Source organism: Ursus arctos, unplaced genomic scaffold (genome assembly GCF_023065955.2).
Source record: "Ursus arctos isolate Adak ecotype North America unplaced genomic scaffold, UrsArc2.0 scaffold_3, whole genome shotgun sequence".
Taxonomy (NCBI): Eukaryota; Metazoa; Chordata; class Mammalia; order Carnivora; family Ursidae; genus Ursus; species Ursus arctos.
The window spans coordinates 76,673,426-76,694,031 of record NW_026622985.1 but is presented as its reverse complement, the minus strand read 5'-3'; the positions used below and the strand labels follow the sequence as shown (position 1 = coordinate 76,694,031).

At 35.2% G+C, this 20,606-nt stretch overlaps 1 long non-coding RNA gene across 1 annotated transcript in view; it reads right to left on the bottom strand.

Annotated features, from left to right (window-relative positions):
* Nucleotides 1-20,606, bottom strand: part of LOC113263655 (uncharacterized) — a 292,192-nt gene that overhangs the window by 247,736 nt on the left and 23,850 nt on the right. The window contains exons 4-6 of the long non-coding RNA XR_008956299.1: nucleotides 19,979-20,051; nucleotides 19,804-19,889; nucleotides 17,726-17,827 (exon numbers count right to left, since the gene is read on the bottom strand). This is a non-coding gene — a long non-coding RNA (uncharacterized LOC113263655). The remainder of the gene's footprint in view (nucleotides 1-17,725; nucleotides 17,828-19,803; nucleotides 19,890-19,978; nucleotides 20,052-20,606) is intronic.

Below are 20,606 nucleotides of genomic sequence, written 5' to 3'. Positions count from 1 at the left end.
CAGTGGGTGTTATACGCAAATAATGAATCATGGAACATTGCATCAAAAACTGGGGATGTACTGTATGGTGACTAATATAACAAAATAAAAATTATAAAAGAAAAAAATCTAAACCTTTGGGTGCAATTCTGATGCCATCTCTGAAGAAAAATAATATAGAATTCAAAGAAGTTATAAGGAAAGGTAGCTAAAATCGAAAATGTGCAAAAATTTTCATATGATGAAATGGGATTCATCAACCTCAAAAAGTAATTGAAAGGGACATAATTGAATTCTATAAAAGGCTGAAAATGACCTAAAGAGGTAATAGATTCTGGAACAAAATAACATCTACTATGTGCTAGGTTATTGTTTTTATTCTAATCCATTCTATTTTGAGAATAAAACTGTTGTTATTGTTATTATTATTATTATTATTTCAAATGAAGAAAAATCGGGCTCAAAGAATTTCAGGATTACCCCATAATGAATGAATGACACAGGGTCAGGTAATATAAAAGAAAATAGCACTTTACACCCCAGTGAATGAAAACAAGAGGTATTAAAGGCTAAAAATAAAATTAGATATAAATGAATAAAAACTCAAGAAAAACTAAGATTCATGAACAATAGCTGTGTCATGAGTAGTGAGTGAATGTTAGAGGTTTTTGAGGTAAAAATTCTAACCTTTTAAGATTGCAGCAAAAAAATAATTGGGAAGCCTTACAATACCACCCTCTTGATTCTCTCAGAAACAGAATTTGGAATGTGCTGTATAACCTGATACACCTCAAAGTTGTTAATGTGTAACAAATATTTATCAAGTACAGTGCTCAGGATATCCTAACTCAATCAACTCTCCCAAGACATTACTATGTATAATCAAACACCCCACTTAAAAGGGATTGTTTTTCTTTCATATGTAATTGCTTTTCTTTGTCCTGGAAACCTGGAACTATACTATAATGCCATCCACAGGATCCATGCCATGGGACTCTGTTATAAATGAAACCTTGGTACAATGAGATCCTTTTGGTATTTCAAGTAATAAATCCCCTTGGATAAGATCAAAAACACATCCACTTTATCATGAATTCTGCATTCTCCACCGTAGTGCTCTAAGGCTCCAGTCTTACATCATAAACGTGAAAGTAAACCCTCAAAAAATTTTTGATATGGATGGAAATCCTAAGAATTATCTTTAATATGACCATGTAATGCTATGCAGAATTCAGAGTAGCTATTGTATAAATGCACTCTACTCTCTCATGAGATCTATGTACCAAATAATAGCTGCCAACCAAGTTGAACTCAAAGCCAATTTCTGATTCACTGCTTTACAGGGAACTTCGAAACACTCACCTTTAGAAATCTGCTGGATGGGGTTCAAGAGGGCAGCGTAGGAAGATCCTGAACTCACCTCCTCCCACAGATACAACAAATCTACAGCTACGTATGGAACAATTCCCTCTGAAAAAGACCTAAAAACTAGCTGAACAGCTCTTCCACAACAAAGGATAAAAGGGCCACATCAGGGGGCACCTGGGTGGCTCAGTTAGTTAAGCAACCGGATCTTGATTTCAGTTCAGGTCATGATCTCAGGGTTGTGTGATCAAGCCCCACATCAGGCTCCACACTGAGCTTAAGATTCTTTCTCCCTCTCTCTCTGCCCCTCCCCCCTCTCTCATACATGCGCATGTGCTCTCTCTCAAAGAAGAAAGAAAGAGAAGAGAAAGGAAAAGAAAAAAGAAAAGAAAAGGGCCACATCAAGATGGGTAGGAGAATCAGAGACACAGGCTCATCAAAATCCTCACCCTTGGGGAGCCTGGGTGGCTCAGTCATTAAGCGTCTGCCTTCAGCTCAGGTCGTGATCCCGGGGTCCTGGGATCCAGCCCTGCATCAGGCTCCCTGCTCAGCGGGAAGCCTGCTTCTCCCTCTCCCACTTCCCCTGCTTGTGTTCTCTCTCTCACTCTGTCTCTGTCAAATAAATAAAATCTTAAAAAAAAAAAAATCCTCACCCTTAGCATGGCAACCCATAATTGGAAGAGATCTCACAAAAATGAAGGTGCTCCCTGAGGAGCAAGAGGTTTGTGCCCCTCATCACATACTCTAGCCCTTGGGATCTGCACATGAGAGATGAGCCTCCAAAATACCTGGCTTTGAAAACCAGAAGAACCATAAGGCTATAGGGAACAGAGAGCCCACTCTTAAGGAGCTTGCACAGAGACTCACTCACCCGGGGACCCATTGCAAAAGCAACAATTTGAAATGCACCTACACCATATGTGAAAGACATTCATTTGCTAACTTTAAAGCATCTGCCAAAGGTGCAGGGCCTGTTGGGACTCTCTGCAGGGACAGAGGTGTTGAAAGGCACCATTTTTGCACTCTCCTTCTGACCTGCTAGTGCTGGTGGTCACACTCTGACACCAATGCCATGTCCCACCAAAGCCGACAGGCAAGTGCCCTTGCTGCCATGGCTCCCATGGCCCTGCCAAAGCTGGCAAGCTTGCACAGCCCACACATTAAGCACCTGGCTCTGGTGGCTGGGAGATTACATTTCTGGGCCCCACAGGTATGAAACAATTGGAAAGACAGTTCTTGGCAGGCTACCACCCCCAGAGCACTGCACAGACTGAAACATACCACCAGTTTTCCTGTGAAAAAGGTCTATTGCGCGGGAGCTACAGCTTGAGGGATAGGCTTCAGGTTTACTATCTAGAGGCCACAGAAGTACTGTAGGGATACATATCCCTCAGCCTTACTACGGCTCACTGATACCTCCCAGAAAGGAGCTCATCTGGAACCCCAATTTTTTGCAAATGCTATGAAGGGGACAACTCCAGATGGCCTGGTCTGGTGGCCAGCAGAGTATACACCTGTGGTCCCACAGGACTGAATATATTTGCATAACTTAAAAGCTGCTGCCTGAGTGCCTAACTTCCAATGAACCTGAAACTAGGTGCCAACCAGATCTCTCCCTCTGGAACACTCACAGGTCTTAACACACCCTCAACAATTAGGACCTGTCAAAACTAAATCAAACTGCTTAGATAATCACAAAGGTTTGAGAGACAACCAAGAGCTAGGGTGGAAGTCAAAATAAGTCTCATCTCCTACACAAGTCCACTCTTTCAAGCTGGAGGAAATAGCTGTTTTACTTAATAAATAGAAACAAACACAGAGAGTCAAGAAAATGAGGAAACTGGGGAATATGTTCTAAATGAAAGAACAAAATGAAACCTCAGAAAAAAAAACTTAATGAAATGGATATAAGTAATTTACCTGACAAAGAGTTCAAAGTGATGGTCACTAAGATGCTCACCAAACTTGGAAGAAGAATGAATAAATACAGTGAGAACTTCAATAAAGAGAATGAAAATATAAGAAAATAAGTCACAAAGCTGAAGAATGTAATAGCTGAAGTGAAAAATACACTACAGGGGTTTAACAGCAAACTAGATGAAATAGAGGGGAAAAATCAGTGATCTGGAGGGTAAGGCAGTAAAACTCATCTAAACAGAGCAACAACAACAACAAAACTCTTTTAAAGTGAAGATAGCTTTAGGGACCTATAAAACAACATAAAGGAGAGTAATGGAGTATAGAGGAGAAAAGAGAGAGAGCAGAATAGAAAACTTATTCAAAGAAATAATGCCTGAAATCTTTCCTAACTTGGGGAAGGAAACAGAAATCCAGATCCAGAAAGCTCAAAAAGATCTAAACAAGATGAATCAAAGACACCAACACTAAGGTACATTATAATTAAAATGTCAGAAGCTAAAGATAAAGGAAGTCTTGAAAGCAGCAAGAGTGAAACGACTTGTTACATACACAGTAACCTCCATAAGACTGTGAGCAGATTTCTCAGCAGAAACTTTACAGGCCAGAAAGGAATAGAATGATATATTCAAAATGCTGGAAAAAAAAAAACTTCCAACCAAGAATACCTGGCAGGATCATCACTCAGAATTGAAGGAGAGATAAAGAAGTTTCCAGACAAGCAAAAACTAAAGTAGTTCATCACTACTAACTTGAAATTACAAGAAATATTAAAAGTACTTCTTTAAGCTGAAATAAAGGACACTGAATAGTAACAAGAAAACATCTGAAAGTAAAAATCTCACTGGTGAAGGTAAATCTATAGTAACAGTAGTGGATCACCTATAAAGCTAGTATGAAGGTTAAAAGACAAAAGTAGTAAAAATAACTGTAACTATAATAATTTCTTAGGGATACACAAAATAAAAAGATATAAAAAGTAACATCAAACTCATAAAACATAGGACTTAGGATGAGTAAAAATGTAAAGTTTTAAAATACATTCAAACTTAACTTGGTATCAACTTAAAATAGAGTGTTTTACATATGTAGGCTGCTATATGTGAGACTCGTGGTAACTGCACAGCAAAAACCTGTAGGAGAAACACAAAAGATAATGAGAAAGAAATCCAAGCATAACAATACAGAAAGGTTATTAGACTGCAAGGGAAGAAAGCAAGAGAAGAAATTAACAGAGAACTACAAAGCAGCCAGAAAATAATTAACAAAATGGCAATAAGTACATATGCATCAATAATTACTTTAAGGGGCACCTGGGTGGCACAGCGGTTAAGCGTCTGCCTTCGGCTCAGGGCATGATCCCGGCGTTATGGGATCAAGCCCCACATCAGGCTCCTCTGCTATGAGCCTGCTTCTTCCTCTCCCACTCCCCCTGCTTGTGTTCCCTCTCTCACTGGCTGTCTCTATCTCTGTCAAATAAATAAATAAAATCTTTAAAAAAAAAATTACTTTAAATGTAAATGGACTAAGTTTCTAATTAAAAGACACAGACTAGCAGAATGGATTAAAAAAGAAATAGATCCACCCATTAGCTGCCTAAGAAGACTCATTTCAGATGTAAGGACACACAGACTGAAAGTGAAGGGATGGAAAAAGATGTTCTATGCAAGGAGAATTAACAGCTGTGGTAGCTAAAATTATCAGAAAAAATAGACATTGAAACAAAGACTGTAATAAAAGACAAAGATGTGCATTACATAACGATAAAGGTAACAATCGAACATAAAGATATAACATTTGTAAATATTTACACATCCACCATAAGAGCAGTTAAATGTATAAAGCCAATATTAACAGACCTAAAGGGAGAAATACTTTAAAAGGATCACACCACATGATCAAATGGGATTTATTACAGGAATACAAGAATGGTACAACATCCACAAATCAATCAACGTGATACACCACATTAACGAAATGAAAGATAAAAATCATATGATCATCTCAGTAGATACAGAAAAAGCATTTGACAAAATTCAACATCTATTTATAAAAGCTCTCAACAAACTGGACAGAGAAGGAACACACCTGAACATGATAAAGGCCACATGGGATACACAAAATAAAAAGCTAATAACAGAAACCCACAGCTAATATCAAAGTCAATGGTGAAAAACAAAGCTTTTCCTCTAAGATCAGGAACAAGACAAGGATGCCCACTCTCACCACTTTTGTCCAACACAGTATTAGAAGTTCTAGCCAGAGCAATTATGTAGGGGAAAAAAAGACATCTCAATTGGAAAGGAAGAAGTAAAACCAACACTATTTGCAGACAACATGTATTTATGTATATAAAACCCTAAAGACTCCTTAAAAAAACTGTTAGAAAATTTCAGTACAGCTGCAGGGTACAAAATCAACGTACAAAAATCTGTCACATTTTTATATACTAACAACTACAGAGAAATGGAGAAAATAATTCCATTTACAATTGCATCAAAAAGAATAAAGTCCCTAAGAATAAATTTAACCAAAAAGGTAAAAGACCTACAGACTGAAAACCATAAGATAAACTAATGAAACAAATAAATGGAAAGATATTTTATATTCATGGATTGGAAGAATTAATGTTGTTAAAATATCTATATTACCCAAAGCAATCTATAGATGCAATCCCTATCAAAATTCCAATGGCATTTCTCAAAGAAATAGAAAAAAATTCTAAAATTCACGTAGTACCACAAAAGATCCCAAATAGCCAAAGTAATATTGAAAAAGAAGAACAAAGCTGGAAGCTTCATACATCCTGATTTCAAACTATATTACAAAACTGTACTACTCAAAACAGTATGGTATTGGCATAAAAACATAGACATAGATCAATGGAACAGAATAGGGATCCCAGAAGTAAACTTACGCATATATGATCAATTAAATTGTAACAAAGGAGACAAGAATATATGATGGTGTCTCTTCACTAAGTGGTGTTGGAAAAACTGGAGCTACATTCAAAAGAATGAAACTGGAGCAGTACCTTACACCATACACAAAAATTAACTCAAAATGGATTAAAGACTTGAATGTAAGACCTGAAACCATAAAACTCTTAGAAGAAACCACAGGCAGTAAGCTCTTTGACATCAGTCTTGGCAATAATGTTTTTGGACCTGACTCCAAAGGCAAGGGAAACAAAAGCAAAAATAAAGAAATGGCACTATATCAAACTAAAATCTTCTGTACAACAAAGGAAGCCAGCAATGAAATGATAAGTTACCTACTTAATGGGAGAAGATATTTACAATATATGTCATATATCCAATAAAGGGTTAATATCCGAGATATATAAAGAACTCATACAACTCAATAACAAAAATAATTAAATTTTAAAATGGGCAGAAGATCTAAACGGGTATTTTTCCAAAAAAGACATAAAAGTAGCCAACAGGCACATGAAAAGAGGCTCAACATTACTAAACATCAGGGAATGCAAATCAAAATCACAATGATATATTACTTTATGCCTGTCAGAATGGCTAGTATCGAAAGAAAAACAAGTACTGGCCAAGTACATAGAGAAAAGGGACTCACTGTTGGTGAGCATGTAAATTGGTGTAGCCACTATAAAAAACAGGGGGTTCTTCAAAAAGTTGAACTAACATATGATCCAGTAATTCCACTGCTGGTGCTTGGATATGAAAATAACCTAAGTGTTTATTGGTGGATAAATGGATAAAGAAGATATGATATATAGCAATATATGGAATACTACTCAGCCACAAAAGAAAATGAAATCTTGCCATTTGTAACAATATGGATGTGTTGTACCTTGGGGATATTATGCTAAGTGAAATAAGTCATATAGCAAAAGACAAATACCACATGATTTCACTTATATGTGGAATCTAAAAAACAAAACAAATGAACAAACAAAAGAAAAAACCCATAGATACAAGGAACAGATTGGTGGTTTCCAGAAGGGAGAGGGATAGGAGTTGAGCAAACTGGGTGAAGAGGATCAAGAGGTACAAACTTCTTGGGGCACCTGGGTGGCTCAGTCGTTAAGAGTCTGCCTTGGGCTCAGGGCGTGATCCCGGAGTCCTGGGATCGAGCCCCACATCAGGCTCCTCTGCTGGGAGCCTGCTTCTTCCTCTCCCACTCCCCCAGCTTGTGTTCCCTCTCTCACTGGCTGTCTCTCTCTCTCTGTCAAATAAATAAATAAAATCTTAAAAAAAAAAAAAAGAGGTGCAAACTTCCAACTATAAAACAAATAAGTTATGGGGTCCTAATGTATAGCATGGTGACTATAGTCAATAATATTGTATATTTGAAAGTTGCTAAGAGAGTAGATCTTGAAAATTCTCATCATAAAAAAACATTTGTAACTCTGTATGGTGACAGATGGCAATGAGACTTATTATGGTGATCATTTTGCAATGTATACAAATATTAAATTATTATGTTGTAACCTAAAACCAATATGCCACATGCCAATTATACTTTAATAAAAAATAAAATGAAAGCCATAAAAATACTAATTAATTAAATAAAATGAAAGCCATTAAAAAAATCTGCTACGTAACAGCAGGTTCTACACCACTCTTCTGTAATGTCAGTGTAATATTGCCAAGTATGAGAATGAAACATGAATGTTGACAATTACGGATATTAAATTCAGTCTCCCACTTCAGATATATGTCAAATGTCACCACCTTCAAGAATTCATTAATGAGCAGTTCTTTTCCTCTAGTCAATGTAATATGAATTATAGGATGAGAAATATTATGTTAAACTACTCTTTTTTGGTTACACACCTGTAAAATATTCTTTTGCATCCCAGAAACTCTGGATCACAGAAATTTTCCAAATACTTCATCCGTCACTATAATGTAGTTACCTCTAGGGTGTGATTTCAACAATCAAAGGTGAAATGGAGCATGACAGATCATCACTTCTTACTAATTAATGATTTAAGTTATGCCTGGTAAGCTTGAGCATTTTTCAAAATGAGAATTGTCGTGGCCTATTTTTAGGAAGAGCACAGTCTAAATTACAGCTATGCAGTAGTACCCCCAAAATTGCAGTTTCACTTCCCTTGGTTTTATGCTCAACCACAGTCCAGAAGCAGACGATTCTCTCTCTGATATATCATCAGCAGGTCAATAGCAGCCTAGTGCTAAGTCTTACTGCCTACATCATTCACCCTGCTTCATCTCCTCATGTAGGCTTTTTATCATCTCACATCATCAAAAGAAAGGTGAGTACACTACAATCAGGTATTTTGAGAGAGGCAGACCACATTCACATAACTTTATTACAGTACGCTGTTACAAGTGTTCTCTTTTATTATTAGCTATTGTTAATCTCTTACTGTACCTAATTTATAAATTTTTTCATAGGTAGGTATGAATAGGAAAAAACATAATGTATGTAGGGTTCAATAATATCTCCTGATATATTTTAGGGGGACTACTATGTATCTATATGTGTGACTTCACAAAATAAAATATGAAAGGTACCAGTATTAATAGGGATGTTTTAAGGTCACCTTTTTGTTGTTACCCATATTTATTTGCAGAAACTAAAAAACAAGGCTTATATTTAGCATTCTTTGACCACTTAGGTTGAGTGCTGAAAAGTTAAAAGTTATATCAAAAGCTAAAGTTCTGTGATCAATTCTGTCTTAATCTCTATCCTTAGAGCTCAACTGTTGCAAATATTTTATAGTTTCTCTGGAGGCTTACTATTCATGGCATTCATGCTGTGAAATCACATTATAGCTGAGGCATTTGTACAACTTTCTGTAATAAATGCCTTCAGACAATGGCTTTGGATCTCAAGGAGATTTCCATACAGAGACTTCTACAGTGGCTTACCGTATAGTGAGGGCCAAGAAAATCAAGCAAACGTGGTCCACTTTGAAGTGAGAGTTAAACATTTGAGTCCCTAAATCAAATTTCATCTGTTTTTACCAGTCATGATTACATTTAATAACCAGTAGGCTATAAAACATTTTAAGAAATGTATGTATCACACATTGGTGACTTATATTGCCAATTCATTATTCCTAACTCTTTTATTGCCATTTTATCATTCCTGACTAATTGCATGTTCTGACAGTTTCTATGAAATGTGTGATACCGAATAATAATTATTGACTATTCATCCAGCAGTGGTAAGAAGCACAGCCAGGAGAAAATGTGTCCCAGATGATACATTGGCAAATGCTATTTAGATTTTAATAATTTCATGTTAATTTGGATTTCAACAGTAATTAGTGAATTTATGCCTTAAAAATGTTCACTTCCATTGACATCCTTAAATACTTTCAGTGGTTAATAAAAAGTTTCTTATTGATTATTTTAACAGAGCTGGTTTATCAGTATTATAAATTTAAAAGCTTTGATTTTTAAGGAAAATTTTCTACCCAGAAATAATGGCTTGGGATTTGTCATAGGTAGTTTTGTTTTATTAGCAATTAGTTTCCTTCTTCAAAACAAGTCAATCTTATTTCCTAGCTTAATTTTTCGTTTGAGGTTGATATATATGAAGAGAAAGTCTTCATATGGACAAACAACAAAATCAGACTGTAACCCACAAATGCCATACCAGTAACTTGTGTGTCTTCAGTGATGTTTTTCAACAGAGCTGCAATTCAATCACATGCAACCACTTCAGTGGTTACATTCAAAACCCCAAAAGTCCAGTTTTACCTATGGCTGTTCAGTGAAACTGCAAACACAATTCACTAACCTTTTATATACATGCTAGCTCTTTAACTCAGTCATGCAAAGAACCCAAAGGCATCTGACCTAAGTTGCCTAAAAATATGGAACTGTCCTTCTGAATAGTTTTTCTCTGAAATAACTCAAGTATGGCTGTAGTTTTATTACAGATTTCACTTGGAAGCGGTAAAGAAAAATAACATGCTTCACAGGCTCTCCTTGCTAATCTAGCAACACCTAACCTGGGATTAAGGAAAGAGTGGACACTTAGGAAATATTTGTTAACTGGAACAGTATGTCTATAGTAAAATAGCCTCAATGATAGAGAAGTATCTCTAGAACTCTAAACACTTCAATGTCTACATAAATAGGTATTTTCTTACCTTAATCCAGCACAGAATTAAATAAGATGGAAAGTACTGGCATTAAATATTTGATCACAATCAGTTTATTTATTTAGCAAATATCTAATGAAAATCTGTGATGTGTTAGGTACTAGAGATACTAAAGAGGTAAAAGTAGGCCCTAACATCAATAGTTGTCTAGGTTTATAAGAGGAATACTTATATTTTAAATGTTACCTAGAAGACATTTTCACTTAATATGTTATAGTAACATTTCAACTTCTGCTCTTAGATACTTGGAGAGCATGAATATAGAGGTGGCCTAGTGACACTCATAGTGCATCAGAAAGACATAAATAATAAGCAATAATGTATAGATGAGGGAAAGGGAGAGAAATGGAGTAAAACCACTCTATTTTTTTTTTAACAGAGGAAGTTATTCATGCTCAGGCATAGTTCTAGAGGATGTAAAGTGAAAATGACAAGACAATGTCAGACTCTAGCATAAACAACAATGAAATGGGAATTAAGGTATGAATGATCTCTGAGCCTCAGTTTCCTCATCTGTAAAGTGAGAGCGGCATGATTTCTTAGATTTGTGTGTGTACTGAAAACTGTTAAGGACAGGGAAAAGTGATTTAATACCAATAAATATTGAGAGCTACAGAGATATCACCTTAAAGTAAAGAGAAAAAAATAATCTCTAAAAACCAGACAATAAAATCTATCTCATGTGTTTATTACCACATCCAATCATAATAAGACTATTCATTCTGCAAATTATATACATTTATACTACATAGGATGAAATCTTTTCGTCATATTCTATTTCCTTCCTAAGAATCATAAACTTGGCTTTAAGTTTTCTGCTTATCTGAAAATGAGCTAGAAAATCACCCACTAATTAAGGCCCAGAGTCTTTCTTAACTTTGGATAACGGAAAAATGTCACTACCGTAGCAAATATGTGCTATGCATAAAACCACCCATAGAACACCTTCCTGAAGACTTGTAAATATGGAAGCAGTATCCCCCAAATGGAGAGGGAAGTAAGCAGTGCTATTTCTGAACCAGTTGGAATTTTTCTAAAAAACATCCTCCTGCAACAAAACTAAAAACCTACTGGACAGGAGGAGATATTTGAAAATGACATAGCCAATAAAGGGTTAGTATCCAAAATATATAAAGAATACATACAACACAACACCAAAAAAAATGAATAATCCAATTTAAAAATGGGCAAACACATGAACAAACATTTCTCTAAACAAGACATACAGGTGGCCAATAGATACATGAAAAGATACTCAATGTTACTAATCATCAGGGAAATGCAAATCAAAACCACAATGAGATATTACCTCACATGTGTCATAATGGCTAAAATTAAAAACACAAGAAACAACAAGTGCTGGTAAGGATGTGGAGAAAAATGAATCCTCATGCATTTTTCATGGGAATGCAAACTGGTATAGCCACTGTGAAAAATAGTATGGAGTTTCCTCAAAAAGTTAAAAATAGAACTATCTTACAATCCAGTAATTGCACTACTGGGTATTTACCCAAAGGATACAAAAACACTAATTTGAGAGGATATATGCACCCCATGTTTATTGAAGCATTGTTTACAATAGCCAAATTATAGAAGCAGCCCAAGTGTCCATGAACAGATGAGTATAGATGTTGTAGATATACACAGTGGAATATTATTCAGCCATAAAAAAGAATAAAATCTTGCCATTTGCACAACATGGTTGGACCTAGAGAGTATAATGCTAAGTGAAATAAGTCAGACAGAGAAAGATAAACACCATATGATTTCACTAACATGTGGAATTTAAGAAATAAAACAAATGAACAAAAGAAAAAAGAGAGAGAGAGAGAGAGAGAGAGAGAGAGAGAGACAAACCAAGAAAGAGACTCTTAACTATAAAGAACAAACTCTTGTTTACCACAGGGGAGGTGGGTGGGGGGATGGGTGAAATAGGTGAAGTGTATTAAGAGTACACTTATGATGAACACTGAGCAATGTATAGAATTGTTGAATCATGATATTGTGCACCTGAAACTAATGTAACCCTGTAAGTTAACTATACTGGAACTAAAATTAAAAACTTAATAAAATAAAAAAATAATCCTCTCACCTCAGAACAATGTCTTTGAGATCAGAATGGGTTGTGAGTGGAGCATTGTAATTTGAAAAAGACAGCAAAAACATATCATCATATGCAAATCTCCCCTGTTGGGTTCACCTATGGGAGGTTCATCATAATCGCTCAGGAATTTTTGCAAAATTCTCAAATTGCTGAGTCATTCTGATATATACCTAACTCATACTCTACCTTTCAATTGTTCCACTTTAATTGAAAACATTCATTCATTTAAGGGTATTCCCCCCCCCCAAAAAAAATCAATGACTAATCATGCATGACTGCAACTTCCACAAATACCAGTCTTGATCCTTGATTTTCAGGGAAGCCATGCTCAAACTTGGTGCATATATATATATATACATACTTTGGGAATAACGAATTTGGAATAGTGAGGTAAATTCCTCTCAGCAAGCTAGATCAGACAAAACTATCCTGCTAATACTGGATTCATAAATGAATATTTTCATTTATCCCTCCCCCCCAACTACATTTCATCTGTAATTGAAGAAACCTTCTAAACTAATCACCATCAGAACCGACACAACTTCCCTAGAGGAAAAAGAATATTGGCTCCAAAATTGCCTCATATCAAAATATTAGCACTGAAATTACTGTAGAAATATCAAATTTCTTATGTCTCAATTTCATTTTTCATTAATATTTATACAAAAAAAGTAAAGTGTTAAAAAATAAAAAGGTTTGTACAGGCTACAACATATGAAGTATAAAGAATGTTGCGTTTTCAAGGCCCATTATATCTGTCTACAGTGTTTATAACCTGTCAAAAATACTCTATTATAAATTTACTCATTCAACAAATATATATTGATCACTGTGTAATTGACACTTTTCTAGACATTGGAGTTATCACTTCCATTTTTGCCTATCTCTAAAATAATTTAAATTATTTAAAATCCATAACTGTACATAAGTTTATATTCTCAATAAGTGTAATAACAAATTATTCCATAATATTATATTTTGCAATGTCAGTCGTACCTCACATATTCCTATAAAAAGATGATGTCTAATCCCCTTGTTCTCTAAATTTGCAAAGATCAAGGATCATCTATTATAATGTTGTGAATATCTTTGCTACAACAATGACCATCTTAGTTCCCTGATGCAGTTAATAATTAATTTTTTTCTTAAAAAAAAAACTCGACTATTAGTAGGTTTTAGATAACCATGTTGCCCTTGCCACCTAATTTGTCTTGGCTTTTGTAGAATACAAAATAAAAGCAGGTAAGTATGGGTTGTAGTCAATACTCTAAATGAGTACATTTTGTTGGCTAACTTTGCCAAAAAGGTCTTTGTTCTGTGATAATATCTATCTATCTATCTATCTATCTATCTATCTATCTATCTATCATCTATTTATTTGAGAGAGAGAGAGAGAGAGAGAGCACGAGCTGGCGAGGGGCAAAGGGAGAAGCAGACTCCACGCTGAGCAGGGAGCCCAGGACCCAGGATCATCACCTGAGCCAAAGGCAGATGCTTAATCAACTGAGCCACCCAGGCACCCCTGTTCTCTGGTAATTTGAAAAGCACTATTTCTCAGTCATGCAACAACATTTTCTTCCTGTATAACAACTTAGAAGAGGGAAGTCTGAGAGTTTTTAACCAAGAGGAAATAACTAGGTTAAAGGGAAGTTTGTTAACCCAGACAATTCACTTTGGCTTCTAAATTTTGAGGCTCTTTTCACTATTTCTTCCCTTAAATTCATTGGATACATTTCAAATGAATTTGGAAACAAGATAATGAAACCAGAAGCAATCTCCTTGAGAAGGCTCAATAACAATTAATATGGGGTTACCTGCCATTTCTAAACATTTCCAGATCACAAATAAATATTTGTAAATATTAGAGATTGAGAATTCCCCACTGGCATGAGAATGGAAGGTAATGGGTTAAATCAATATGGGTGGTATGGGAAATGTTTTTTGAAGCAGGGGTACCTTTCCCAGATTCTGAGTAGCCCCACCCTGATAGAATTCAAAGTCTCAAAATAGGGATATATATAAGGTATCTGTAAATTCAAAGACTGTAATCAACTAGTACATTCAAATTTCTCTATCCTTCACCCCTTTCCCCTATGGAACTAAATCAGAAAATTCAGAAAGGGAATAGAGTACATATTTTGAGAAAACTGTACAGATTCACTCTTATTTTACCAGTGTTTTCTTCTAATTTTTCATCTTCATTTATATGAAAAATTGGCATCTCCTAGGCAGAATGATATTTAAATACACAGATGCTGCAAATAAAACATCTCATGGCTGTTCAACAGAAACATAAGGCCACGGAAATATATTAATTTGTCAGTACACATGTAAATGTGGCTAAGCAAAAATTTGGCAGAAGAACAAGCATTCTCACAAAGAAAATACAACACAGTAAAACATAAACACAATTAAATGAACCAAATTATAACCCATCAATAGATGAGAGAGGCGTGCCATTGACTATGCCTGCATGGTAACTATATAGTCAATTTTCTGGCTTATTAGACAAAATATGCACAAAGCTTTTGGACAATTAACTGTATATATTAGAATCCCATTTATTTAGCCAACATTTATTGAATACCTATCACATTTCATGCTTTATGATAAACACTCGGATTACAAAGATGAAAACAGGCATAGTCCACACACTCAAGAACCTGCCATCTTAATTAAGTCATTTCTTTACTGCATAAAAGTTTACATGTTTTATAGATCATCTTATATTTCTTAAAAATCAAAAAAAGCCTGATCCAACATGATGTGACTATGTTCTGTGATGTTCTTGCCTTACACAAGCACATAGAGATGTAATTCACTTTATACTCTGTGATATTTTAGCAATATACAGACATTAAAAATGTATTTTGTTTTAAAATGTCTCATTCATTCATTCATTCACTCATTCTTATATTCAACAAATATTTATTCGGGGCTTATTCCTTGCCACATTCTGTGCCAGTAACTAGAGACAGCAGTGAAATCAGTGTATGTCTACAGTTTTCTCGAAACTACAATTTTATGTTTATTCTTTTCCCAATAACAAAGCTCCTAGAGCCTCCCATCTGGACAAATTATTCGCTTTGCTTTCCTGCGGTTAGTCTGCAATTCTGCTGAGAATATCTAAAATTCTCTCATCTTCATCAAACTTATTTGGCTTGATTTCTATTCCTTCCCTATCTAATCTGACACACTAATTCATGCTAATGAATCAAAATCTCTCTCCCCTTCTTTGTGATAGCTGTGCATGTATACAACGTCCTTCTAGAGATCATGTAGTTAAACCAAAATAACTCTAATAATAAGGATTTCAAACTCTGCGATAGACAGAGGAGATGATTAGACCGAATTCATAAGTAGTTACCTATATACCCATGCAGGGATTATGCCTATAGCCACCTGGTGTAAAATGTTGTGAAAAGTACTTTCTTTTTTAATTGCATCACTCATCTCACAGTGAGATGCTCCCAATATGACGCTCACGCCTTCTGTTTTAGAAACCTAGGCATAGACCTTTGATTGATGAGTATAATCACTTCATAACAGGAGTTTTTTTCTTCCTATCCTTCATCCTGTTGTGTCCTGCTAATCATGTACTAAAATGAGCAGAGGCTATTCAATCTCAAGATTCTGCTTTAATAAGGTCTAGTTCAAACACACCGTCATTCCCGTCTGCAGTCAGACTAAGCCGGCAATCAGGAATACTTTCTACCACCGGTGACAAATTTCAATTTTCAAAATGAGTTTATATCAAGGCCATTCTTTGCGAAAAGAAATTAATATTTATGTCCTGGGAACCTTGCTACTTACTTACATCTGCCATCTCACGTAGTTTATGGTGCTAGGAGTTAGATTTTATATCCCCATTTTACAGAGGAGGAGGTCGAGATTAAAAACGGTTAAGTCTTTGGCCATGATCACATGACTCACGAGGGTAAAAAGCTAAGATTGGAGCCGCTGGAACAGATACCGTGGTGCCAGAAATAGACTGGGCAGAAACATACCTGCCAGCGCCTGGCACTGTGATTCAAAGTTCACCATTAGCAAAGCCTCCTTTGGAGTCCTAAAGTTACTTTACTTGACTTTTTTTTTTTTTCATTTTAGAAGATTTTTAAATCTAAAAGAAGTAATCCCTAAAGATTTTCATCTAAATATCATTGGACATTTAGAAATCTCTACAGGGAGACATTGTCTGTATGCCTTTATTGCTTTATGTTTTATCTCACTAAATCTAAGATGCCATTAATGTAAACTGCACCATTTCTTCTTGGTGTACCTACCACCAAGAAAAAATGCCGATTCACCATGACAGTGATAATGATTTTTTTATCACATTCATTTAAAGCTACATCTTAATTTCAGAGATGTTAAAATGTGGCAAATGCACCACTTAAAATTGACAGAATAGTGGAGACACTTCAAATATGAAGAAAGTAAAATAAGATATATTTTTGAGTATCACGAAACACTAACTTTAGCTGCTTCACCATTTAATGAAGATTATTAAAATTGTTAGATGATTACTTAAACTGGGTGTGGAAAACTATAATTTAAATAGTTGTGCTCTTGCAGAATTAGACCATGCAGTCATTAAATTCAGAAGAATGTAGTTGCTATAGTTATGAGTGGAATTAAGAAAATACTAATTTAATATGTATTGCTTGTTATTACTTTGTCCTCTACAATGTAAAGGGAAGGTAAGAGGGACACAATGTTCCATGCTTCTCAGAATTTTAACTGAGGGGAAAATGAGGACCTATGTTTGAGTTTAAGTGGGTAAATAGAACATATCTGCATTCTAATCTCACTTATAAAGTGCTTCTGGGAACATTTCTGTATTCAGCTCAGACAAGACTGTCACTGCCAACCTTGTCCCAAGAAAACTCATCACTGCTTGAATAACTCACAACATTCTCTCTGTGTTCTCTCTTACAATTACAGCCTTACCATGTTAACCATCTGAGCAAGGTATTAGTTACTTAGCGCAGAAATTTATTTCTTGTTTCTACATATTATCCACTTACCTTTAACAACTAAGCAAACATCAGAGTAGTCAGTAATACAAAAATATCATAAACCTTGGAATTGAATTTGGATCACTTTTACTCAAATTTGATTTTTTTTAGTTGTGAAATATAAGAATTAAAAAAGCACTAGAATTTAAATAAAATCTGAAAAAAGAGACAGCACAAATGCATAGTATTTAATGGGTACTTGATATATATTCATTTCGTACATACCCATACTTTGCGAAGAGGTAGTTTGGTTGATCTCTTGTAGGAGACCCTACAATGTGACAGTTTGGAGCACCAGCAGTGAATAAGAGGACTCAATAATGGTGGCTGAAGTTGATGAGAAAATAAATAACACATAAATTCTGTGGGAAGCTGAAGCTATATTTTATGTTCCTGAGAAGGTGTAAAAGCTACTTATTAATATACACAATCTGCTTCAAAGGGCTCCTAGATAATGCTTTTTTTCATTTGTTCATCTTTCCCTCTCATTTTCCTTTCCCTACCACTGCTCTCTCTTTTTAAAATCATTTCTTTTAAGTTGAAGTACAGTTGACACAATGTAACGTTAGTTTCAGGTGTACAACATAGTGATCAGACAAGGCTATACTTCATGCTGTGTTCCCCACAAGTGTTGCCGCCATCTGTCATGATACAACACTATTACAACACCATTGACTCTATTCCCTGTGCTGTATCCACTACCACTTCTCTTACTTTTACTTTCTCTTCTACTTTTTTTCTACAGTGCTCCAAATTCCCTAGCACTGAACAGCTATTTTGTTAACCAATGCATAGAAGCCTTCCCTATTATTTTGTCCCCTCACCTCAAGCTTCGCAAGAAAATCCAGTATGCAGACAATAAACCCCAATTTGGCCTTTTGTTCTTACCCTTATATTGAGAAAAACCAGAACGTGTTTCTCTCAAATCACCACTCATCTAAGATTTTCTATTAATATATAACATGGTTAGCTTTCTTTCAATGAGTTACAAAATTCTAGACATTTCAGTGCCTGTTTGAAATTAGTTTAGATGAGCAAAAATTCTTATTTGTCATTTATGGTCCCTGAATTAGTTTTTCAAAGAGCTTCCACTTTAACTCTTCTTTAGTAATCAGGATCCTAGGTACAAGTTAGACATTGTTTGGTGACAATTTTAAGCAACATGTTAGTTAAGGATTTCCCCCTCAGCACTCCACCCAAACACATCATTTGGGAAATATATCTGCAAATACCTCACCTCAACTTTACACTGAAATTTTGTTATGACTTCTTATTTGGGTTTTGGACTACTTCTTATACTTTGGTAAATAAATGTCTACATTTTCTTTATCCATAGTTTAAATTCCACATTTTCTACATTTTAACTCTATATTGAGAATGTAGAAAAGAAGACTAATTAGTGAAAATTTATAGTTACAATTTTTTTAAAAAGCAACATCGGCATTTTTTGTTTTACTTTCAGTATTTCAAAACAGGCAGAATTTTGTCTAATAATTAGTTTTAGGAAAGAAGTTTCAATAAGTAGACCAAAAAATGAAACACCCCAAATGCATTTTTCTGATGTGCATGATTACTAGGGTTCCTACAATTATTTTTGTGTGATTAATTTCTCAGCATAAAACATCTACTTTCAGAAAGATTAGAGATTTTCATTATATTAGTTATTTTCAGGATTCTCCAAAATTGTCTCATAAAGAGGTTATATTGTATATTCACCTAGTCCCATGGTTCCTGCTCTACTTTCTCCATGTTTATATTCTCAGCAGGGAGCTGCTAATGTTTCTTAAAATACATAATAAACTGTTGTCAGCTGGCAGTCAAGTTAGTTATATACCTGAAGCTATTATATTTGAAGCGCCTTTGCAATTAATACTAAATTACACTGATAGGTTTTATTAAATATATTTATTCATCATAAACCTTTCTGAATCAATTAATTGTTGTATAACAGAACTTTTTTTTTTTTTTTAAGATTTTATTTATTTATTTGACAGAGACAGAGACAGCCAGCGAGAGAGGGAACACAAGCAGGGGGAGTGGGAGAGGAAGAAGCAGGCTCATAGCAGAGGAGCCTGATGTGGGGCTCGATCCCACAACGCCAGGATCACGCCCTGAGCCGAAGGCAGACGCTTAACCGCTGTGCCACCCAGGCGCCCCAGAACTTTTAACCTTAAGGAAGTCCCATACCAAGAAGACAACAATATTTTGTTTCAAATGCATACTTCTTTCTTTTAAACAGATAATAGCACATTTCCTATGGTCAGATTTACAATGGCACACTCTCAGGTAAGCTTATACCTTACCTAAATTCTCAGCAGATTCCCCACACTGGCAAGGTGGGCTGGTTGTGAGGAACCCGTTTCTACATTCCTGTCCCTGAGCACTGTACCTATGACACGACAATGGGAAAAGCTGATCTCACAGAAATATTTTCAAAGCAAAACAAAGTACTTTAGAAGCATTGACTCATTGGATCACCTGTTTTACAGATGAGGAACTGAAGATCCCTCCGTCTTGTCCATAGACTTCTGTTCTGTTGGCTTCTCTTCATCTAAGGAAAAACATTTTAAACAAGATTTGTTTATGTACAATGTTTCTTTTCTCAGAGGAATATTTTTCAACCTTGCACACCTTAGAAAGGTTTGAGAATTTTGACCTAGCTTAAGATTAAAATATATTTTGCTAATTATGAAATTGACCATTTTCAGGTAACAATAAAGGAATTTCTAATCTATGGCAGGTGTTTTATTAGACATTGAGGACCCAAAGATGAATAAATATGGTTCTCTGATCTGAAAGATCTTGCAGTACAGTGGGGAAGGCAAGATGACTAATAACCATAACTCACTATACTGATGTTGTAATAAAGGTGCATGTGATGTGCCAGAAAGCACAGAAGGTAGACAGACTATGCCAAATAAACTTAGAGTAACTTTATATCTGACCATTCTTCCTACTGACCCTGCTTGCCTTTTAAATAAATACCATTTAAGTCCTGGTATTTTAAAATTGATGTTTTTGGTACTGTGCTATGTGACATTTCATCAAACAATTTATTGAATCTATAATGTATAGCACATTGATCCCCAGTATTCCCTTATCTAAT